At 36.9% G+C, this 26,175-nt stretch overlaps 1 pseudogene; it reads right to left on the reverse strand.

Moving 5' to 3' along the window:
- Positions 1-26,175, reverse strand: part of LOC149167917 (ricin B-like lectin R40G2) — a 47,510-nt pseudogene that overhangs the window by 20,142 nt on the left and 1,193 nt on the right.

Raw genomic sequence — 26,175 nt, forward strand, 5'->3', positions numbered from 1 at the left:
ACTTCACCTTCCGGATATTCAAAACATAAATGCATAAAACGAATGTGAAAATGATGCAATGATTCATCAGGTGATTTTTGCAATTCTAAAATTTTCTTTCCCAGTCATTTATGATCGAACATTTCAAAAGTTTGAAACAGTTCTGTGACAAGATACTCGAAAGAGTGTATGGAGGCATCAGTCAATGTGTGACACCATTTCCTTACGCGCCCTTAGAACGTGAGGATGAACAACCTACAAGAAACATACTTACAATGGATGTTGTGCTCTGTGCAGAATTCAAGAAAATGAACAATATTCTCAAGAAAGGTTGTCTCACCCTTGCCATCGAATTTAAGTGTTGAAAAGTGATCTACAATTCTTGTCGACACTTGCAGACTTACGTTTCCAGAAAAACATGTCAGGATCATGATTATGGAAGATGTCATTAAATGAGTGTAGGAATTCAAAACAAACTTCAAGGGCTCATCTTGTCATCTGGTCGTCCTTCTAGTGCCAGAAATGTTAACGGTGCTGGATCCGCCAACATTCAGGGGATCTCCCGGATATGAAGTCCCAACTAGACTGCATACCATTTGGAGTAGGAGTCCCAGTAGTGGGTGGTAATGTTATGCCTTGACTGTGAAAACACACAGAGGGAAGTATGATAAGTTTGGGTGAGAAAAAGTGTGTGACCCTGTGGAGAGTCAAGTGTGATGGATGAAGGTTCTAACAAACGAAGGGAAGAGGAAGTGTGCCCCTTGGAAGCCTGTAATAGTATGTAGCTTGAAAGGAACACACGAGCGAAATGAAATCACAAGCTAAGATGCGGAATAGTCCACAAGTTAAAGTGATAAGTTAATACAACAACACGCATTCAACAAGATTCATACAAATGCAAATGAAATAGTTCATAAGTATATGCATAAGTTAAATAACATACATTGCAAATACAACAAGAATAGTCCTACTATATTCACAAGATATTCATGAAATCGTGCTAACTCTGATTTTATTATTATAAGTGAAAGTTCCATTCATACATACACCATTGACGACCACTAGCCCCAATAGTGGAATACAATCAAGAAACCCTGCTCCTCTAAAGAAGTATACTCACTCTACTCTATGGAGAAGCCAAGGCTCTTCACCATAATCCCAAGCTCTTCCTAATCCTAAGCCTAGCCAAAAGATTGGATCCCAAAGTCCCTTTACATGAGTTATGAGGTTCTATTTATAACAAGAGGGGGTAACTCTTCAACTCCCCTTTGTGACCTTTGGACTACCCACATGACTCTTCAACTTCTTTACAAAATGACACATTGCATTACATCAAGACTCTTCATATTCCAATATTGACACTTAGAATTTCACTTACAACATAATTACATATTTTATTACAATTTACAGTCATACCCATATAGGACAAAATAGGGTAGAGAAAACTTGACAACCTAACAAGACAAAACACTATGATGCTTGAATTTGGGAACACTCTAGCTCAACAACTTCCACTTGATCCTTCTTGATCACGTATCGATGCCAATCTTGGTACTGTGCGATGACATCCCCACATTGCATGATGGTGTCAGGATGGAAGTGGACTCTAGCCTCCATAGAATATAGGTACAATGATTTGGAACCAGTCTTAACTTCTCTCTCGAACAAGAGAAACATGGTTCTGATCTGGATGGGACCAACAATGTAGTTCGACATGTTTTGTCTGTTCAACTCTAAATCCTCCTAGGTGGAAACCTGTCTTAGCCGCTCCAAGTAATCTTAATATCCTCCCTAGCATGGTGTTTGTGTTTAGCTTCGGTCAGTGAGCTAGTTGATGGGATCTTGGGGGTTCTCACCATGAAATCCAAACTATTGTACAACCGTAAATATGAGGCCTGAATGTTTACAATGAACAAGGTGAGATGGTTGTTATGCTAAATCAAAATTTTAACTCTTTCTTTCTCTAGCTCTGTCTGCGGCTTCATCTTCTTTACCAAAGTAAGCAGTGCCCCTTTATATTGTATTTTCCATTCTTGCATGGTGGTGATGGTAGTTTTTACATTCCTAAAAGTCTTGAAAAATTCCTTGCTCTACTGTTGCGAGCTATGCAAGAAGACAAGTTCCTTATGTATGGTCATGTGCTCCTCATAGACGTCCTGCATGGTCTCTTCAAGTGTTTATACCTCACCAAGTATCACTACTCTCATTTCCCCCAAGTAGACCTGTGTGGGAGCTGCATTATGCCCTGCTCCATAGAGCTATTCTATCTCTTGTCATGAAACCTGTAGATTTTGCATCAATTTCTTACTCTCAGCCATCAAATACTGAGTGTTTTATCTCATCACACCTGTGAAGGCCAAGTTGGATTCAACAATGGAATTTGGATTCCTATTAGTGTCTGCAACTATCACCCTTTCTCTAATGAATGCAAGTGATGCATGGTCATATGGAAAAAAATTTCTTCACACTTGTACAATCTTCTTTTGAAGTTCATTATATCACAGATTGTACACATCCATTACCAAACCATCATCAAGAGGAACTATGTCCCCTTCCTCGCTCAGGGCTAACTCTGCGGCTGGAGGTGGTGGAGACTAGAAAATGACCTAGTGGTGCACTGAGCATCAGGTCAACATCTTCATCTCGTGGTTTCGGTTCCAACTCCATGTCTGCAACTTCAATCAATTCTTCAATTTGCTGACCAAGCTCTCAAACTTGCATCTATTCTCTCTCCCCCTCTATTGTTTGTTGGTTTTGTCCTTTCTCTTCAAAATGCATTGAAGTTATTTCTCCTGACATTTCACCTTGATTTTCTTCTTCTTCTTGCTTCTTCTTCTCTTCCTGTTCTCTTCTTCTATGTTCATGTTATTTCCCCTGTTCTTGTTCTATTTTTTTCACCCTTGGTTTTGATTCTTGCAAGCTCTGCTTTTCTCTCTTCCTCCTCTCTACTCTTTGTATCATATGCTTCCTTTTTCTTCTACTGCCAAATATTCCTGCATGAATATTGGATCCTCTTTCATCTTGCATATTTGTTCCCCCTAAGTACTGTCTGTGAACTTTCTCTTTCCATTATCTTGTATTGGATTGCTGCTACTGCTAGAATTACTTCCATGCTAGTGTTGACTCCTTTTCTATAAACAATTGAGTGTCCACATATAGTGGAAATTTAACTTGTGCTTGCTCAACTTCTTCCACAGTACTACTTTCAATGGTCTCTTTTGAAGCATCTCTCTTTGGTGCTATGGTAACAATGACTGTTGGAGAGAAGTGCTTCAAAAGTGTGGTACCTATTGGACAAAAAGAATATTCATGGCAAGAAAATCATAGCTTCAACAAATCTACCTTCAAAACACGATCAAGAAGCAAGATGGGAAAATGGAGAGAAGGATTCCGCAATTTTAATTTGCAAGAGGGACTGGTTTCCTGTGGGAATTGCCAACTGCGCAATCCCAACAACCAAGGATGAAGCTTGAGTCTTTCGACTACAAAATGCGCAGTCCCAACCCTGACAAAGATTGGGAGAGACTACGCATTACGCAGTCTCAGTGGCCGTGATAGGACAACCCCTGGAACTGCGTGCAATGCACAGTTGGAGCTATCATGTACTGTGTGTTGTGTAGTTCCAGAGGCCAATCTTGTGGCTTGAGCCTTAGGATTGCGCAGTGTCTAACTGGGCAAGGCAAGATCCAACCAAAGGAAGTACAAATATGTCTGTTGAAAGTGTGAAAAACGAGTAGAAGTGAATGATGATGTGAGCTTGAGTGAAAAACTGACTAAGTATGAGCAAATTAATGTAGATCAGGTGAAGAGACTGAACAAACAAAAGGAAAATCAAGTATGTAAGGAGAGTCACCGCAACGACGACCATCGATGAAAAACAATAAAAACAATGTGAAACTTGTTAAAGGAAAAAAAAAACTTAGAACAACACTTATACAATTTAAAATAAGTTGCAATGCCAAGAGGAATGTAGAGAAATAAACAAAGCAACACTCACACAAGCGAAACGACAAAAGGTGATAGAAAAAGCAGAAAAAGATGACAAAAGCGAAACTCACCCAGAAAAGCAATGATGACCCCACCAAAAGGTTCCTTGATCTCTTCAGAAATGATAAAGCTCCAAGATCAAATGCACAAATGAGATCTAGAGGCGTCGATTAACTAGATTTGAACAAATGAGGTTTTATGACATGCATGCTTGAGATCAAGGACAGGAGCTACACTTGCCAGAAACTTCTAAAAATAGCAATGTACCACCTTTGGGAAACTAATGATAGTTCCCTACATCCTAGGGATTCAATTTTACCTAGTTTTCTTTCTTTTCTGGGGGGGAACTTGCCATGCACATTGTCGGGAAAGAATGCACAGTTATGGGGAATTGGGCCACTTTCCAGGTCAGTGTGCACTACACATTTTATGAGCTTGGTGAGGTTCCACAGTTTTTGGGCTCAGTGATGGGTTTCCTTCCATGACTGTGCAATTTCTGAGCTCAAGGTTGAATGCCAGACAAGATTTTGCAACTCCTATCATCAAGGTTACTTTCCCTCAAGGATTGCATAGTTTCGAGAGGCAAGCCCAAAACTGCTATGAGACCAAGTTGCGAGATTAGCTTGTGACTTAGAAGAATCGTCTGTGATAAAACACAAACAAAAATGAAAAGATAAATCTCAATCGAAGCATGAATACCTAGACCAGTGCAAGATGAGCTCCTATGGATAAGAAGGGAGGCTCCAAAATCGAAGCATAGGCAAAATTTTGGAGGGTGGTTGTAGCTGCTACAACAAAATGTTAAGTTGATGTTCTGGGCTAGCATTGTTCTAAGTGCAATATATATTAAAAATAGATGGCCAGATCATACTCACATAAACAAGGATCCTTATGAAATGTGGTATGGTCAAATTCCTTCAGTAAGGCGTCTTAGAATCTTTGGTTCCACCTGTTATGCCTTGATTCCTAAGGAATAGAAAAGGAAAAAACTTGGTGCAAAGAGTTGAAAGTGCATCTTCTTGGAGTACTCAAATACCTCCAAAGCATATCATCTCTACGATGAGCTAAATAAGAATTTTATATATCTAGAGATGTAATTTTTCTTGAATCTTCCAAGATTGACAATGTTGTTAAGCGACAGCTTGATATTGTGGATAGATTCAGTCATGCAAAAACCTTTCAGGGATTTGATCATGAGATTCGACATATTGAAGGGGGGATCCGTCTCCTGGATCAATCAGTGGAATCTCCTTCTGAAGTACTCTCTCCCCCTCATGAAGTTCCAACCACTTCTTTAGATCAAGAAGACACTTTGAGTGATGTGATTGAGAGGATTGGAGGCTAAATCTTGATGCAACCATATCTCAGTCAAAATAATAGCCTGGAAAATCTCAAAGAGGTCATCCAAAATGGCTCACTAAGACACTTGGAAGTGTTCATCCTAATGAGGTTGGAAAGACATGACATGGAAGTTACAGTATAAAAAATGTAGGTGATGTAGGTAATTCTGATTCAACTATTGATTTGGATGTTTCTTATGATTACGAATTACAATTATCTACTAAATTTGAACCAACTTCCTTTAAATATGTTGCTTCCCATGATGAATGGAAAGAAGCAATCCAAAAATAGTATGATGCTCTCATAAAGAATGGAACCTAGAAGTTGGTGGACCTTCCATTTGGAACCAAACCAATTAGCTATAAGTGGGTCTTCAAGAACAAGTATAAATCAAACAACTTAGTTTACAAGCACAAAGAAAGGCTTGTGGAAAAATGACTTTCATATAAACAAGGGATTGATTATGAGGAGAATTTTTTCCGCACAACAAAATGGACCACCATCTAGACTCTATTTTCCTTGGAAACTCATAATGAATGGAAACTCCATCAAATGGATGTAAAAATTTCTTTCTTGAAAGAAAATAGTTTTATGTCTCAACCAGAAGGTTTCGTTGTGAAGGGACAAGAGCGTAAAGTATGTAAAATAATCAAATCCTTGTATGACCTAAAACGAGCACAATCTTGGCATGGAAAATTGATTGAGCATCTTCTAAAACTAAATTTCAAACACTTTGTTCTTGATGATACAACTTATTTTTCAAGAAAGTTGGAAAAAATGTTGTCTATCTTGTGGTATATGTAGATTATTTGTTGATGACAAAGAACAATGAAAACTATATTGTATCCATAAAGAAATAATTGAAGAAAGTATTTGAGATGACATATTTGGGATATGTTCACTACTATCTGGGTATTGAAGTAACCCAACATCAAAAATATATATTTGTCTCTCAAAATAGGTACATTGGATATTTGTTAAACAAATTTGGTATGGTTGAATGCAATCCCTTGTCCACTCTAATGGAACAAAAGTTAAAGCTCACATATAAAGAAATAAATGAATTCAAGGATGCAAATAAGTATAAAAAACTTGTATGAAGTCTTATTTACCTCACCACTATCAGACCAAACATTTCATTTGTTGTTGGAATCCTTTCTAGGTTTATGCAAAATCCTTGTGAGGGCCATTGATCTGTTGTAAAAAGAGTTCTAAAGTAATTGAAGGGAACTCAAGACTTTGTACTCAAATATACATAGGTGGATAACTACAGCTTGATTGGGTAGTTTGATTCAAACTTTGATGGAGATAAGGAAAATGGAGTATCTAATTTAGGTTATTTTATGACTCTTGGACCAGGAGATGTCTCCTAGAGGTCACACAAATAGTTAGTTCCAATAGATTCTAAAACAAAGGCAAAATATGTGGTAGTTGCAAAAGCAACTAAAGAGATTGGGTAGCTCAGGAAAATTCTTGAAGATTTGTACGAAGAACAAGTGCACTCTACTCCTCTTCTAATTGACAATAATTCTACAATTAAACTGGCCAAGAATCCAAAATTCCATGATCAAACCCAGCATATTAATACAAAGTATCATTTCATTCGACATCATGTTGAGGCCAAGACTATTCACCTATGCCATTATTCCACAAATGAGAAAACTGTAGACATATTCTCCATATTTATTGGAAGAGAAAAGTTTGAAAGGCTGAGAATGATTCTTGGAATTACAAATGCCCATTCATATTAAGGGGGGAGAACGTTGACACCTAATCCTCTTATTTTGGGTGGAAAGTTGTAATAATGTAAATATAGAAATTAAAATATGAAGAGACCCTGGAATGTAAATCTCAAGGGTCATTATCCTGATTGTATTTACTTACATTCACCTTAATGAAATCTACAATATTCAGGAGTTACCATCCTAGATGACACAAACAAATGCCTTAGATTCTTAAGAGATTGTTAAGAAACAAAGATATGTAGTGCATTACGTCAAATGAATCACAATGTGCTACCATCCTCCTTAGCCATGCCAATGATTTTCTTGGGTTTGGAAGCATTGTTTTGATCACTCAATGTGGTAGATTGTGACATTGATATTGATTCATACCATATTCTCACTAAGACTTCCATGATAATTGATGAAACTCTATTACTGATCTTTAAGGAAATCAATTATTATTATTATTATTATTTTTATTTTATTTTTACTTTTTTATTTTATGAAGCCGCTAGCTATTGTGAAGATGGAAAGTGATGTTTATAGAAGGCTATCATAATACAATGAAAATGAGGATGGAAAGTAAATAAATTTAGCATGCTTTTCATTTTCTTCTATCTCATGAACCACCTTTTTGTTTAATATATTTGTCTTATATTAAAGAATTTTCTAAAAAATTACAACAATTGCACTTTAACATGCATGCATGAAGTTAATTTTAAATCCTCAAGTGTCAATATATAAAAGTGATTTGGTAAGGTCAAATGGTGTAACATCATGGAAAATACATTTGAGGCATACTTCACATGGTTGGAAGTATAGGAAGGACAAGTGGTGTTACATGCGACCTTCATATATGGATTTAAATACATGTGATGAGAGGAACAGAGGAACATTAGAAGACACTTGAAAGCTACAGTAAGGGGTGTATTTAATCACGATGCTTTGATTCCCCTATGCGACTATTGAATTTTAGGAAAAATTCATCTACTGAAACATTTAAACAACAATCCATTTAAATATGTAAGATAGATTTTCATAGGGGAATGTTTATGGAATTTAAGGGTATGACATTTCAACCCAGTTACCCCCAAGAATACCTCATAGATATCTATATGTAAGTTAAATGGAAGCACAAAAAAACCTAAATATGTATGTATTTGGCTTGTGGGTAGTTTGATAACACAAATTTCTAATATTGTCTAATCATTAATTCAATTTCATATGTTCTCAACCAAACTTAATCTACAAAATTGTACTTTTGGGTTTAGTGTTTAGGCTTGGCATAAGTTATAGAATTGTATTTGTCGAAATTTTTTCAATTTATCAACATTACTTTTAATTTTTACACTACAAATTTTCAAAAATAAAATTTCAATTTTAGGGAGCATGATTTCATCATCCATAATACGAAATGTTGGAAGCTTTTCCTCTACAATTTTTTCTTATTGTTAGGAGTGTTACCCCTTCACTTCAAGGGGTATCTATAGAACATTATCATCAATTTCTTAGTAAAGTGCTACCACTCTTGGGAAGAGGGGTACTATTGGGGGACCTTGATAAGTGTGGTGTTCCCATGTCTTTCCATAATTAACATACTCCATCTATTCCCCTTTTCCAGTATCCTTTTTTTTCGTTGGTTGTTACATGTACCCCAAAAATGTTTGTACTTCATAATCCCATGAGAAGAAGGGGCTTGGATGCCAAATGGATTCAATTGTACAAAAATGAAAAAACATGATATGAATTCCAAAATACAGAAGAAAGGGATATTAATGGTAAATGAAAATCCCATTAGAGTAAATTTCGGGTCTAGCCTCATAAAAAAACCTATGCTGATGAGCTGAAATTAAAAGACAAATAAAGTTTCAACAAATTGAATCAACAATAATTGTTGAGTTGGATCTAAAGAAGTTAAAGACAACATTTGTTATATTTTTATTTGGAAATATTTAACCATATATAAGCCTCACCTTAATTAAGATCTTGTTAATATAATCTTAAGATATGGAAATATTCTTGAAATTTTGATTATAGAATATTTTATATCATCCTTACTTCGAATCCTTAAAAACATAAAAATCACATTAATCAAAATCATAATGAAGCAGCCTTAAATTATGTATTGTTTTATGTTTTTTAGGCTTTTAGTGGATGAAAAAATGTTCAATCTCTTGTATAATAAAACGATCCCTGCTTATGAATCATTTCTACTTGTGAACATATATCACTACTTGTCTACTTTTATCTTATTTTAACCTATAAATGGATGACTAAATACACCTTACTGAAGAAAGGATTTGTGGATGAATTTTCAACTTCTATGGATTTTCATGGTTGGGGTCTATGGATGAACAATGGTTTCTTGAGTAAGTGCCCTTTCTAAGTCTTGTGGATTTATTTATGAATGTTAATAAGTGCCCGGTTTTCGTTGCCGCCCGGAAAATCGTCCAGTAATCCCTCCCCTAGCTCGACGATTCCTATTTGTTACTCTATAGGAATTTTAATGCGGCCCCATGTTAGGCCGCATTAAAATTCCTATAAAGTAAGAAATAGGAATTTCCCCCTAGCTCCCCTCACCACTAAATAAGTACTTTTGCACTTATTAACATTCATAAATAAATCCACAAGACTTAGAAAGGGCACTTACTCAAGAAACCATTGTTCATCCATAGACCCCAACCATGAAAATCCATAGAAGTTGAAAATTCATCCACAAATCCTTTCTTCAGTAAGGTGTATTTAGTCATCCATTTATAGGTTAAAATAAGATAAAAGTAGACAAGTAGTGATATATGTTCACAAGTAGAAATGATTCATAAGCAGGGATCGTTTTATTATACAAGAGATTGAACATTTTTTCATCCACCAAAAGCCTAAAAAACATAAAACAATACATAATTTAAGGTTGCTTCATTATGATTTTGATTAATGTGATTTTTATGTTTTTAAGGATTCGAAGTAAGGATGATATAAAATATTCTATAATCAAAATTTCAAGAATATTTCCATATCTTAAGATTATATTAACAAGATCTTAATTAAGGTGAGGCTTATATATGGTTAAATATTTCCAAATAAAAATATAACAAATGTTGTCTTTAACTTCTTTAGATCCAACTCAACAATTATTGTTGATTCAATTTGTTGAAACTTTATTTGTCTTTTAATTTCAGCTCATCAGCATAGGTTTTTTTATGAGGCTAGACCCGAAATTTACTCTAATGGGATTTTCATTTACCATTAATATCCCTTTCTTCTGTATTTTGGAATTCATATCATGTTTTTGCATTTTTGTACAATTGAATCCATTTGGCATCCAAGCCCCTTCTTCTCATGGGATTATGAAGTACAAACATTTTTGGGGTACATGTAACAACCAACGAAAAAAAAGGATACTGGAAAAGGGGAATAGATGGAGTATGTTAATTATGGAAAGACATGGGAACACCACACTTATCAAGGTCCCCCAATAGTACCCCTCTTCCCAAGAGTGGTAGCACTTTACTAAGAAATTGATGATAATGTTCTATAGATACCCCTTGAAGTGAAGGGGTAACACTCCTAACAATAAGAAAAAATTGTAGAGGAAAAGCTTCCAACATTTCGTATTATGGATGATGAAATCATGCTCCCTAAAATTGAAATTTTATTTTTGAAAATTTGTAGTGTAAAAATTAAAAGTAATGTTGATAAATTGAAAAAATTTCGACAAATACAATTCTATAACTTATGCCAAGCCTAAACACTAAACCCAAAAGTACAATTTTGTAGATTAAATTTGGTTGAGAACATATGAAATTGAATTAATGATTAGACAATATTAGAAATTTGTGTTATCAAACTACCCACAAGCCAAATACATACATATTTAGGTTTTTTTGTGCTTCCATTTAACTTACATATAGATATCTATGAGGTATTCTTGGGGGTAACTGGGTTGAAATGTCATACCCTTAAATTCCATAAACATTCCCCTATGAAAATCTATCTTACATATTTAAATGGATTGTTGTTTGAATGTTTCAGTAGATGAATTTTTCCTAAAATTCAATAGTCGCATAGGGGAATCAAAGCATCGTGATTAAATACACCCCTTACTGTAGCTTTCAAGTGTCTTCTAATGTTCCTCTGTTCCTCTCATCACATGTATTTAAATCCATATATGAAGGTCACATGTAACAACACTTGTCCTTCCTCTACTTCCAACCATGTGAAGTATGTCTCAAATGTATTTTCCATGATGTTACACCATTTGACCTTACCAAATCACTTTTATATATTGACACTTGAGGATTTAAAATTAACTTCATGCATGCATGTTAAAGTGCAATTGTTGTAATTTTTTAGAAAATTCTTTAATATAAGACAAATATATTAAACAAAAAGGTGGTTCATGAGATAGAAGAAAATGAAAAGCATGCTAAATTTATTTACTTTCCATCCTCATTTTCATTGTATTATGATAGCCTTCTATAAACATCACTTTCCATCTTCACAATAGCTAGCGGCTTCATAAAATAAAAAAGTAAAAATAAAATAAAAATAATAATAATAATAATAATTGATTTCCTTAAAGATCAGTAATAGAGTTTCATCAATTATCATGGAAGTCTTAGTGAGAATATGGTATGAATCAATATCAATGTCACAATCTACCACATTGAGTGATCAAAACAATGCTTCCAAACCCAAGAAAATCATTGGCATGGCTAAGGAGGATGGTAGCACATTGTGATTCATTTGACGTAATGCACTACATATCTTTGTTTCTTAACAATCTCTTAAGAATCTAAGGCATTTGTTTGTGTCATCTAGGATGGTAACTCCTGAATATTGTAGATTTCATTAAGGTGAATGTAAGTAAATACAATCAGGATAATGACCCTTGAGATTTACATTCCAGGGTCTCTTCATATTTTAATTTCTATATTTACATTATTACAACTTTCCACCCAAAATAAGAGGATTAGGTGTCAACGTTCTCCCCCCTTAATATGAATGGGCGTTTGTAATTCCAAGAATCATTCTCAGCCTTTCAAACTTTTCTCTTCCAATAAATATGGAGAATATGTCTACAGTTTTCTCATTTGTGGAATAATGGCATAGGTGAATAGTCTTGGCCTCAACATGATGTCGAATGAAATGATACTTTGTATTAATATGCTGGGTTTGATCATGGAATTTTGGATTCTTGGCCAGTTTAATTGTAGAATTATTGTCAATTAGAAGAGGAGTAGAGTGCACTTGTTCTTCGTACAAATCTTCAAGAATTTTCCTGAGCTACCCAATCTCTTTAGTTGCTTTTGCAACTACCACATATTTTGCCTCTGTTTTGGAATCTATTGGAACTAACTATTTGTGTGACCTCTAGGAGACATCTCCTGGTCCAAGAGTCATAAAATAACCTAAATTAGATACTCCATTTTCCTTATCTCCATCAAAGTTTGAATCAAACTACCCAATCAAGCTGTAGTTATCCACCTATGTATATTTGAGTACAAAGTCTTGAGTTCCCTTCAATTACTTTAGAACTCTTTTTACAACAGATCAATGGCCCTCACAAGGATTTTGCATAAACCTAGAAAGGATTCCAACAACAAATGAAATGTTTGGTCTGATAGTGGTGAGGTAAATAAGACTTCATACAAGTTTTTTATACTTATTTGCATCCTTGAATTCATTTATTTCTTTATATGTGAGCTTTAACTTTTGTTCCATTAGAGTGGACAAGGGATTGCATTCAACCATACCAAATTTGTTTAACAAATATCCAATGTACCTATTTTGAGAGACAAATATATATTTTTGATGTTGGGTTACTTCAATAGCCAGATAGTAGTGAACATATCCCAAATATGTCATCTCAAATACTTTCTTCAATTATTTCTTTATGGATACAATATAGTTTTCATTGTTCTTTGTCATCAACAAATAATCTACATATACCACAAGATAGACAACATTTTTTCCAACTTTCTTGAAAAATAAGTTGTATCATCAAGAACAAAGTGTTTGAAATTTAGTTTTAGAAGATGCTCAATCAATTTTCCATGCCAAGATTGTGCTTGTTTTAGGTCATACAAGGATTTGATTATTTTACATACTTTACGCTCTTGTCCCTTCACAACGAAACCTTCTGGTTGAGACATAAAACTATTTTCTTTCAAGAAAGAAATTTTTACATCCATTTGATGGAGTTTCCATTCATTATGAGTTTCCAAGGAAAATAGAGTCTAGATGGTGGTCCATTTTGTTGTGGGGAAAAAATTCTCCTCATAATCAATCCCTTGTTTATATGAAAGTCATTTTTCCACAAGCCTTTCTTTGTGCTTGTAAACTAAGTTGTTTGATTTATACTTGTTCTTGAAGACCCACTTATAGCTAATTGGTTTGGTTCCAAATGGAAGGTCCACCAACTTCCAGGTTCCATTCTTTATGAGAGCATCATACTATTTTTGGATTGCTTCTTTCCATTCATCATGGGAAGCAACATATTTAAAGGAAGTTGGTTCAAATTTAGTAGATAATTGTAATTCGTAATCATAAGAAACATCCAAATCAATAGTTGAATCAGAATTACCTACATCACCTACATTTTTTATACTGTAACTTCCATGTCATGTCTTTCCAACCTCATTAGGATGAACACTTCCAAGTGTCTTAGTGAGCCATTTTGGATGACCTCTTTGAGATTTTCCAGGCTATTATTTTGACTGAGATATGGTTGCATCAAGATTTAGCCTCCAATCCTCTCAATCACATCACTCAAAGTGTCTTCTTGATCTAAAGAAGTGGTTGGAACTTCATGAGGGGGAGAGAGTACTTCAGAAGGAGATTCCACTGATTGATCCAGGAGACGGATCCCCCCTTCAATATGTCGAATCTCATGATCAAATCCCTGAAAGGTTTTTGCATGAATGAATCTATCCACAATATCAAGCTGTCGCTTAACAACATTGTCAATCTTGGAAGATTCAAGAAAAATTACATCTCTAGATATATAAAATTCTTATTTAGCTCATCGTAGAGATGATATGCTTTGGAGGTATTTGAGTACTCCAAGAAGATGCACTTTCAACTCTTTGCACCAAGTTTTTTTCTTTTCTATTCCTTAGGAATCAAGGCATAACAGGTGGAACCAAAGATTCTAAGACGCCTTACTGAAGGAATTTGACCATACCACATTTCATAAGGATCCTTGTTTATGTGAGTATGATATGGCCATCTATTTTTAATATATATTGCACTTAGAACAATGCCAGCCCAGAACATCAACTTAACATTTTGTTGTAGCAGCTACAACCACCCTCCAAAATTTTTCCTATGCTTCGATTTTGGAGCCTCCCTTCTTATCCATAGGAGCTCATCTTGCACTGGTCTAGGTATTCATGCTTCGATTGAGATTTATCTTTTCATTTTTGTTTGTGTTTTATCACAGACGATTCTTCTAAGTCACAAGCTAATCTCGCAACTTGGTCTCATAGCAGTTTTGGGCTTGCCTCTCGAAACTATGCAATCCTTGAGGGAAAGTAACCTTGATGATAGGAGTTGCAAAATCTTGTCTGGCATTCAACCTTGAGCTCAGAAATTGCACAGTCATGGAAGGAAACCCATCACTGAGCCCAAAAACTGTGGAACCTCACCAAGCTCATAAAATGTGTAGTGCACACTGACCTGGAAAGTGGCCCAATTCCCCATAACTGTGCATTCTTTCCCGACAATGTGCATGGCAAGTTCCCCCCAGAAAAGAAAGAAAACTAGGTAAAATTGAATCCCTAGGATGTAGGGAACTATCATTAGTTTCCCAAAGGTGGTACATTGCTATTTTTAGAAGTTTCTGGCAAGTGTAGCTCCTGTCCTTGATCTCAAGCATGCATGTCATAAAACCTCATTTGTTCAAATCTAGTTAATCGACGCCTCTAGATCTCATTTGTGCATTTGATCTTGGAGCTTTATCATTTCTGAAGAGATCAAGGAACCTTTTGGTGGGGTCATCATTGCTTTTCTGGGTGAGTTTCACTTTTGTCATCTTTTTCTGCTTTTTCTATCACCTTTTCGTTTCGCTTGTGTGAGTGTTGCTTTGTTTATTTCTCTACATTCCTCTTGGCATTGCAACTTATTTTAAATTGTATAAGTGTTGTTCTAAGTTTTTGTTTTCCTTTAACAAGTTTCACATTGTTTTTATTGTTTTTCATCGATGGTCGTCGTTGCGGTGACTCTCCTTACATACTTGATTTTCCTTTTGTTTGTTCAGTCTCTTCACCTGATCTACATTAATTTGCTCATACTTAGTCAGTTTTTCACTCAAGCTCACATCATCATTCACTTCTACTCGTTTTTCACACTTTCAACAGACATATTTGTACTTCCTTTGGTTGGATCTTGCCTTGCCCAGTTAGACACTGCGCAATCCTAAGGCTCAAGCCACAAGATTGGCCTCTGGAACTGCACAACACACAGTACATGATAGCTCCAACTGTGCATTGCACGCAGTTCCAGGGGTTGTCCTATCACGGCCACTGAGACTGCGTAATGCGTAGTCTCTCCCAATCTTTGTCAGGGTTGGGACTGCGCATTTTGTAGTCGAAAGACTCAAGCTTCATCCTTGGTTGTTGGGATTGCGCAGTTGGCAGTTCCCACAGGAAACCAGTCCCTCTTGCAAATTAAAATTGCGGAATCCTTCTCTCCATTTTCCCATCTTGCTTCTTGATCGTGTTTTGAAGGTAGATTTGTTGAAGCTACGATTTTCTTGCCATGAATATTCTTTTTGTCCAATAGGTACCACACTTTTGAAGCACTTCTCTCCAACAGTCATTGTTACCATAGCACCAAAGAGAGATGCTTCAAAAGAGACCATTGAAAGTAGTACTGTGGAAGAAGTTGAGCAAGCACAAGTTAAATTTCCACTATATGTGGACACTCAATTGTTTATAGAAAAGGAGTCAACACTAGCATGGAAGTAATTCTAGCAGTAGCAGCAATCCAATACAAGATAATGGAAAGAGAAAGTTCACAGACAGTACTTAGGGGGAACAAATATGCAAGATGAAAGAGGATCCAATATTCATGCAGGAATATTTGGCAGTAGAAGAAAAAGGAAGCATATGATACAAAGAGTAGAGAGGAGGAAGAGAGAAAAGCAGAGCTTGCAAGAATCAAAACCAAGGGTGAAAAAAATAGAACAAGAACAGGGGAAATAACATGAACATAGAAGAAGAGAACAGGAAGAGAAGAAGAAGCAAGAAGAAGAAGAAAATCAAGGTGAAATGTCAGGAGAAATAACTTCAATGCATTTTGAAGAGAAAGGACAAAACCAACAAACAATAGAGGGGGAGAGAGAATAGATGCAAGTTTGAGAGCTTGGTCAGCAAATTGAAGAATTGATTGAAGTTGCAGACATGGAGTTGGAACCGAAACCACGAGATGAAGATGTTGACCTGATGCTCAGTGCACCACTAGGTCATTTTCTAGTCTCCACCACCTCCAGCCGCAGAGTTAGCCCTGAGCGAGGAAGGGGACATAGTTCCTCTTGATGATGGTTTGGTAATGGATGTGTACAATCTGTGATATAATGAACTTCAAAAGAAGATTGTACAAGTGTGAAGAAAACATTTTCCATATGACCATGCATCACTTGCATTCATTAGAGAAAGGGTGATAGTTGCAGACACTAATAGGAATCCAAATTCCATTGTTGAATCCAACTTGGCCTTCACAGGTGTGATGAGATAAAACACTCAGTATTTGATGGCTGAGAGTAAGAAATTGATGCAAAATCTACAGGTTTCATGACAAGAGATAGAATAGCTCTATGGAGCAGGGCATAATGCAGCTCCCACACAGGTCTACTTGGGGGAAATGAGAGTAGTGATACTTGGTGAGGTATAAACACTTGAAGAGACCATGCAGGACGTCTATGAGGAGCACATGACCATACATAAGGAACTTGTCTTCTTGCATAGCTCGCAACAGTAGAGCAAGGAATTTTTCAAGACTTTTAGGAATGTAAAAACTACCATCACCACCATGCAAGAATGGAAAATACAATATAAAGGGGCACTGCTTACTTTGGTAAAGAAGATGAAGCCGCAGACAGAGCTAGAGAAAGAAAGAGTTAAAATTTTGATTTAGCATAACAACCATCTCACCTTGTTCATTGTAAACATTCAGGCCTCATATTTACGGTTGTACAATAGTTTGGATTTCATGGTGAGAACCCCCAAGATCCCATCAACTAGCTCACTGACCGAAGCTAAACACAAACACCATGCTAGGAAGGATATTGAAGATTACTTGGAGCGGCTAAGACAGGTTTCCACCTAGGAGGATTTAGAGTTGAACAGACAAAACATGTCGAACTACATTGTTGGTCCCATCCAGATCAGAACCATGTTTCTCTTGTTCGAGAGAGAAGTTAAGACTGGTTCCAAATCATTGTACCTATATTCTATGGAGGCTAGAGTCCACTTCCATCCTGACACCATCATGCAATGTGGGGATGTCATCGCACAGTACCAAGATTGGCATCGATACGTGATCAAGAAGGATCAAGTGGAAGTTGTTGAGCTAGAGTGTTCCCAAATTCAAGCATCATAGTGTTTTGTCTTGTTAGGTTGTCAAGTTTTCTCTACCCTATTTTGTCCTATATGGGTATGACTGTAAATTGTAATAAAATATGTAATTATGTTGTAAGTGAAATTCTAAGTGTCAATATTGGAATATGAAGAGTCTTGATGTAATGCAATGTGTCATTTTGTAAAGAAGTTGAAGAGTCATGTGGGTAGTCCAAAGGTCACAAAGGGGAGTTGAAGAGTTACCCCCTCTTGTTATAAATAGAACCTCATAACTCATGTAAAGGGACTTTGGGATCCAATCTTTTGGCTAGGCTTAGGATTAGGAAGAGCTTGGGATTATGGTGAAGAGCCTTGGCTTCTCCATAGAGTAGAGTGAGTATACTTCTTTAGAGGAGCAGGGTTTCTTGATTGTATTCCACTATTGGGGCTAGTGGTCGTCAATGGTGTATGTATGAATGGAACTTTCACTTATAATAATAAAATCAGAGTTAGCACGATTTCATGAATATCTTGTGAATATAGTAGGACTATTCTTGTTGTATTTGCAATGTATGTTATTTAACTTATGCATATACTTATGAACTATTTCATTTGCATTTGTATGAATCTTGTTGAATGCGTGTTGTTGTATTAACTTATCACTTTAACTTGTGGACTATTCCGCATCTTAGCTTGTGATTTCATTTCGCTCGTGTGTTCCTTTCAAGCTACATACTATTACAGGCTTCCAAGGGGCACACTTCCTCTTCCCTTCGTGTGTTAGAACCTTCATCCATCACACTTGACTCTCCACAGGGTCACACACTTTTTCTCACCCAAACTTATCATACTTCCCTCTGTGTGTTTTCACAGTCAAGGCATAACATTACCACCCACTACTGGGACTCCTACTCCAAATGGTATGCAGTCTAGTTGGGACTTCATATCCGGGAGATCCCCTGAATGTTGGCGGATCCAGCACCGTTAACATTTCTGGCACTAGAAGGACGACCAGATGACAAGATGAGCCCTTGAAGTTTGTTTTGAATTCCTACACTCATTTAATGACATCTTCCATAATCATGATCCTGACATGTTTTTCTGGAAACGTAAGTCTACAAGTGTCGACGAGAATTGTAGATCACTTTTCAACACTTAAATTCGATGGCAAGGGTGAGACAACCTTTCTTGAGAATATTGTTCATTTTCTTGAATTCTGCACAGAGCACAACATCCATTGTAAGGATGTTTCTTGTAGGTTGTTCATCCTCACGTTCGAAGGGCGCGTAAGGAAATGGTGTCACACATTGACTGATGCCTCCATACACTCTTTCGAGCATCTTGTCACAGAACTGTCTCACACTTTTGACATGTTCGATCATAAATGTCTGGGAAAGAAAATTTTAGAATTGCAAAAATCACCTGATGAATCATTGCATCATTTTCACATTCGTTTTATGCATTTGTGTTTTGAATATCCGGAAGATGAAGTTGATTGGATGTTCTTGACAGGAAGATTTCAATATCTTGTTCACATTTCAGAAAATCCGCAAGAGTTTGAATCTTTTGATATGCTCCCGACATACCTTGGTGTTAGATATTCTAAATCTGTGACGGACAAGGTTGTTGTTCCAAGTGACCCTTCATCCTACTCTCATCAAACAACTTTAGTTCTGCAGGTTGAGGTAGGAGAAGTTGAAAATTCATTTGTTTATCTACCACCATCTTTTCCCACCTCACATACTCATAATTTCAATGTGAGTTTGGACTATCAATCTAATGATTGTGATGAAGTGTTATATCCTCGTCCTCCATCCTGAGTTGATGGTTATGTCAGGTTCTCATAGTCTTAAGGTCAGTTCTGCTTCTGATCAGAATAGTGTTGAATCTTCTGAGGCTCCTTATCACTCTAATGCACATATTGAAAATAAATTTGTCTTACAATTATCGGATCCTTCATCTATATTACACAATCCCATCGCTCAGTCATTGGAGAAATTCTACGTGGAAAGCACTGCTGCAAAACGAAAATTTTCTTCTTTCTTCATGTTCGCTCGCCTTCACAGTTCAAAAGTTTGTGCTTGTATGTTTGTAACTCACAGTGTGTCGAGACACCATGATATAATCACATAATGTCTTTGATGTGCTTTTCGTTGTTACTTTTCTGTGTGTATATTCAAACTTGTAATGTTTTGGTTTCGCATTGTCCTACCTTTCTTGTTTACTAATTTTCTTATATATCTTTCTTGACATGCATTCCCTCGCCCACATAGGCCAGCCAATGCACCAGTGGTTGCATTGGAAGTATCATTTCAGGTAAGTTTGGCCTATGATCTGTTTAGGTTAGGAGTAGGAGTAGTTTTTATTTTCTTTGTTTTTTCCTTTGATTTGATTTAATTTGTTTTTCTTCCACTCCGTTTCTTTCCTTTTGTTTGTTTTATTTTTAGTCATAGGTTAGCTTCCGCATGAGACCATGTTTGGCTTCTCAGACAAGCTTGGTGAAATCCAAGAGGAAGTTGTACTACTATCAATGCTTGGTTATCTATCTATTCCCTCTCTTTATGTGAATCTTGCATTTCTTTTAGTCAATGATACTCTGATGGAAAATACATTCCTTTCAGAGAGATTCATGGTGAAATCATGATTCTTAAACTTTTAACTAGTACCGCCTACTCTAATCGGTCTTCTATTTTCGGTTAACCCTTGAAAAATAAGTCAAGTAGAGTAAGGAGGGGAGGAAAACCTTAACAAGTATGTCATAGGTGTATATAAATATCCTTCTCTAAAGGGAAAACCTCGTCTAATCTCAATAAGTCGGGATCCCTCTTCCGCCCCCCTGAAATAAATAAGTGCCTATGCATAGTTCTTTGAACAAATGAAAATGAAATAAAGGGTGAAAGAAGAGAAAGGCTTCTTGCACAGAGAGGTGAAGCAAGAAACTCCATCGGGGTACTTTCCAGGCTTGCTGGCAGCATAGCAATGCTTGCGTTCCTGAAGTGACTCCATCGGGGTACTGTCCAGGCCTGGTAGCAGCAGAGCAACACCAGAGATGAAAACTAAGACTCTAAAAATCTCTTTTACTTGTGCATCTATATACTCCTCATCCCCAATAAATGACAGAAGATAGGATCGGCGGGAAATGACAGAAGATAGGATCGGCGCTGGCGTTCCTGACATTCCTGACAGATCGGACAAGGCCGCGGAGAGTTAATGCCATTTCCAATTCAAAATGAGGAACTGCAAAATCGCGGGCTGCTCACTCACCTTCCTCCTCGACTTGGCGCCTCCAGCTCTGCAATTCCTCCGCTCTGCAGCTCGCCACCCAGGTACAATTCGGGGACACCTCTGATTCTGTTGACTGATTGAGACATGCAGCTTTTTAGCAATGGCTTGAATGGGTTTTCTTTAGTAGCCGGCTAATTTGGGACTGCTCAGTAGATGTTTTGTGGATGGTGGAATGGAAGTTTGGAATCCACGGTTCGAAGTCTTTTCCTTAAGCTTACTGCACATGACTGTCAATTCCGTCGCTTGAGATGTCTATCATTTCATCTCGCTGTTGAGGATTTCATGTTTAGCTAGTGTGCTGTAAAAGGAATGCAGATTAAACACATGTTGAAGCCTTAATTTGGAAGTTTTATGGCCATGGCTGGAATTATTTAAGCTTGTTAACAGTTTACTAGTTTTATGGCCACATGGAGTGAACTCAAATTCCTCTTCTTTGTAGGCATAATAGGCAGAATTAAGTTGTGCCCCCACTGCTCTGGACCAATATGACGTGTTGTGCCAAAGATACACAACATATTCAGCGAAATGAAATTTGAAACTTTTGGAAATGGGCGCGATTGAATATTGCGCAATTTTTTTATTATCAGAGTCGTCATTTTACCTGTTTCTTTTAACAATAGAAAGGAGTTCGCTCAATTTATAATAATTCCAAATTTAAAGTCAGATTTATTGATTTAAACAGTGTATCCTACCAGGCTTCCATGGATCTAAATATTTAGTTTTTTATACGCGACCTCTTGAATAGAATCCTTCCATTTATCGGAGGAGAGAGCGGGCCGAGGGTGCTCAGAAAATTGAAACGTAGGTCGCAGGATCCCATCGCACGGTAAAAATGAGCCGAAAGAAGATCGTGGAGAAGGCTGCTAAGACGATCGACTGGGAGGGCATGTCGAAGCTCCTCATTTCGGACAACGCCCGCAGGGAGTTCTTCAACCTCCCCCGACCTTATGAAGAGGTTAAGCGAACTCTCGATACCAAGTTCAGCCAGGAACCACAACCAATTGATTGGGAATACTACAGAAAGGGTATAGGTTCTGGTCTAGTTGACATGTACAAAGAAGCATACGAAAGTGTTCAAATCCCAAAATATACCAAGTTCAGCCAGGAACCACAACCAATTGATTGGGAATACTACAGAAAGGGTATAGGTTCTGGTCTAGTTGACATGTACAAAGAAGCATACGAAAGTGTTCAAATCCCAAAATATGTGGACAAATCATTTTCCTCTAAAACTTATATCGTTTTATTCACTTTGTGGACAAATCATTTTCCTCTAAAATTCAATGGTTCCGTGATAATAATAATAACTTGACACAAGAAGTTTACCAGATTTCATTTTTCAGTGAATGCCCTTGTCAAGCTCTATATATAGCGTGCAAGATTCTATTCATTTGTTTTGGAGCACTTGGGTAGCCATTGGTTCACATTAGGTGTGATTGTTTCTTTGGATCAGGTGAATTATGCGTTATCATATTACTGTATCAGGACTTGAGAAGGCAGTATAGTGGCCTGATTTATGTGCAGTACCGATTGGAAAAGGGAGCCCAAGAATTAATATAATATAGGCAAGGTCTTTGTATAGCTGGTTGAGAGTTTACCTTGACTGGCATTGACAGACTGAATGTTATGTACACAGAGGAACGGATGCTTAGCTTAGAAGTTTTGCCTGTTCAAAAACAGTGAGCAGAGAGATCTGTGGACATGTAAATAAAAATTCTTTCTTGGGTCTGGGTACATGTTGTCTTCTTGCATTTAGGATGTAGCTTATGATTATCGTTATGAAGCAGTACAGCATGGACTTTAAGAGAGTACTGATATTTAAAGACTTCTGAGCCTGGGCATACTATGTTTACAACCACTGGAACAACTTTCTCTAGACAATCACCATCCTCGCCTGTGATAATCCAGCCATCATATAAATATTATTCTTTTGTGAATGGCGACAAAGGTCCTCTTCCATCTATCTTCTTCATTCACCACACAGCATTGACAAAGTTAGTTCATACTACCAGTGATAAAGTTATACTAGTACATTCATGCTTTTCTTCACTGCAAGAATCCACAGCTGGAGGCTTAGGCGAAAAGGGTAAGTAAATTCTACAGCATTATCTGCTTCGTATTCTTCACTGCAAGGATCCACTGTTAGAGACACTAGGTGATATGAGTGAGAATTCGAAAGCATCACATGGAAGATCCAATGCTAGAGGCACTAAGTGAAATGAGTGAGCACACCAAAGCATCTCACATGGATATTTATAGTACTTGCTCGGCATGGGTTTATGGCTTCAACCTAGATTTTTAGTAATTCTTGCTCAAAATTAGGTCATGGTTTCAAACTGCTTGTTAGATTGATTACAATATCTGCCAGTTAATGGTTTCACTAGTTTACCATGTTACCATCTCGATTCCACTGGTGCAAAATAGAAAAAAATTGAGGGCACACAAGAAGAGGAAACCTCCATATAATTTCTGGTTCTGGGTGATGAAAGGCACATCATGACCCGGAAACGCACCATCATTCATGTGACTCACAAAATTCGAAAAACCACCCATGATGGTACTCTGAGCGAAAAAGTACAACCTAGAAAAAAAACCAGCCATCTAACCTTTTGGCTTTTTATGTCAAAATGAAATTAATCCCATAAAGTAGAATAAAATTAATAATCATTAATCCCATATAAAGTAGAATAAAATGAATAATCATTTCAGGCATTTTTATATTTGATATTATCAATGGTCTGGCAACCATATTACCATCTCGATTCCAATGGTGCAAAATAAAAATAATTGAGGCCACACCAGAAGAAGAAACCTCCATATAACTTCTGGGTAATGAAAGGCACATCATGACCCAAAAACCACCCATGATGGTACTCTGAGCAAAAAAGTACAAGCTAGAAAAACCAGCCATTATGGTGTTTTGACTAGAAAGCACAAAGCCATTGTTTCAATCTATTGTTGATGAACTACAACAGCTACTCCAAACCATTGGTTCCAATTTATTGTTCATTAACTACAGCCACTGGTTACTACAGTACTGAAAACCAGTAGTTTCAATTACTACTACAGATTACTACAACTAATCCACAGCCAATGGTTACCACAGTACTCAAACCAGCAGTTTCATTTCCTACTACATTGGTTTCATAGCACTCCGAACCAATGAATCATGGAGGCAAAAATCTCAGAAATCAAACCAGCAGTTTCATTTACTACTAACCAATTTATTGTTATAGCACTCCGAACCGAGGCAAAAATCTCAGTACTCAAACCAGCAGTTTCATTTACTACTACATTGGTTTCAATTTATTGTTACAGCACTCTGAACCAATGAATCATGCAAAAATCTCAAGCATTCACGTCGTAAAAACAAAACACATTAATCTCCTTTCTTGCTAAGGTGACTGTTTTTACAGCAATCACGACAGAATCAAATTTATCATTTATACAGACTCAGATCATGCCCATTCATCATTGATTGTTATCTCCTTGAAAGTTTAACATATAACCCCTTGGATGGTTCATATTTATGTTTGTTTGTGCCAAGCAAGAACCAAGACTTGTGCAATTGCTATAGTTACAATTTATTAATTAATTTGTACCTGGCCTTCTTCAAACAATTGTCTGTGTGTCTTTAATTGGAAGAACAAATATGCAGCATAAGCTATCAGCATGATGATGCTGCTGACTCTAGACAGTTGTAATGTTGATACAACTGCTTCACTATATGCCATAGATTGTTGAAGGGCCAAGGGTAGCATGAGACACAGTGAAGCCATCATGAGAAGACTGGAATCGACTGCAGAAATAACCTACATCATATAGCAATACAACACCCATGGTTAGGCCCCATTGAATGAATATCATGAGCAGGTCGGACTTGTTTTGGTGGCCTAGGTTGTTAAAGAAAAACTAAAAATATATCACATGCCTTGTCAAACCGTTGTTCTTTTTTCATGTTGGCAATTCCTCCACAAAAGAGAGATGTGCCAAGCACAAAAAGTAAGTTGGAAAGCACAGAGTCTAGTAGAGAATACTTGACCACATTGGTCTTGCCATGGTAAAGTGCAAACACTGCAATGAGCATCTCTGTTGCATTTCCACATGTGGCCTTGAGCAGCTCGCCAACTATAGGAGAATTAATTAACAATATATTTGCATCAGTTACTTCGAAATGTCAAACACTCTCATACATATCAATTAGCTCATATCTTGTATCCACAAATATGAGTACATAGTCCATATACATATAAGAATCTCATTTGTTGGTCCAGTGTAGAATGCAATTTGTCTGCAACAATTTACAACAAAACATCAGATTGTAGAACCAACAAACATAATATTTTATGAAGTCACTGCACTGCAGTGACCATTCCAAGTGTATAAACAATTGCAGTACAAGGTATAGATTACACGTAACCTATGTACATATACCATGCAATTTTTCACTTACTCGGTGACAAAGCCTATACGTTCAGCAAGAGGTGCAAGGCCAAGCAAACTTATGATGAACTCCCAAACCTGCAAACAAAAGAATGCGGAAAATGATGCCAGAAAAACTTACAGAAAATGTCAGAAATGATAAACTTTCAAGTAGCATGAACCCTCCGTCCTTTCTATTGATAAACTTACAGAAATGATGCTACTTTCAATAAAGAGCTTGAAAGACAACTTGTTATTGTTAGATTGCTTACAATGGATGGGCTGGAGCTTCCATTTCTGGTTGCTCTATTTCTTCCACTCAAAGAGGATGAGTTCATTTCCATCACATATTCCTCCAACATGGCCATCTACAACTTTCACATCCATATTCAAATTAATGTTGTTCACAGGCCTCAGACATTGATACCCATTTCCAACATCTGCACTTAAGGTCCACAGAACAGACTGCTCTGCCTTGTCATGATTATAATCTGCCAAGTATATCTGTTCAACAACATTCAACAAAAACTATGGATTAGGGGACCACCGTTGTAAACAGCTCTGTTTCAGCCCATAATGCCCAAGACCCTAGCATTCTGAAACCCTGAGTTAAGGTGCTTTATAGCATTGCAGTGAATAAGACTTCTCTACATATCCAGAGGAGAGGCTATATTAAACAATGAAACTAAAAGGAAAAGGGAAATAGAAAGTTTTACCTGGTCCCATTCTCTATCCCATGTTTCAGAGCATGTCTGGTGGCCTTGTTCACCAAGGCAAACGCTGGGAAGCCAGCTTCATCCTTGACTCGATGGCCCCATGAATCTACTTTGATCCATTGCTGACAAAAGGTTCCATCAAATAGGGGAACAAGGATAGTGATC

This window comes from Pinus tabuliformis, chromosome 5_1 (assembly GCF_031772625.1).
Source record: "Pinus tabuliformis cultivar Carrire ecotype Pingquan chromosome 5_1, CPIR1, whole genome shotgun sequence".
In the NCBI taxonomy this organism is placed as follows: Eukaryota; Viridiplantae; Streptophyta; class Pinopsida; order Pinales; family Pinaceae; genus Pinus; species Pinus tabuliformis.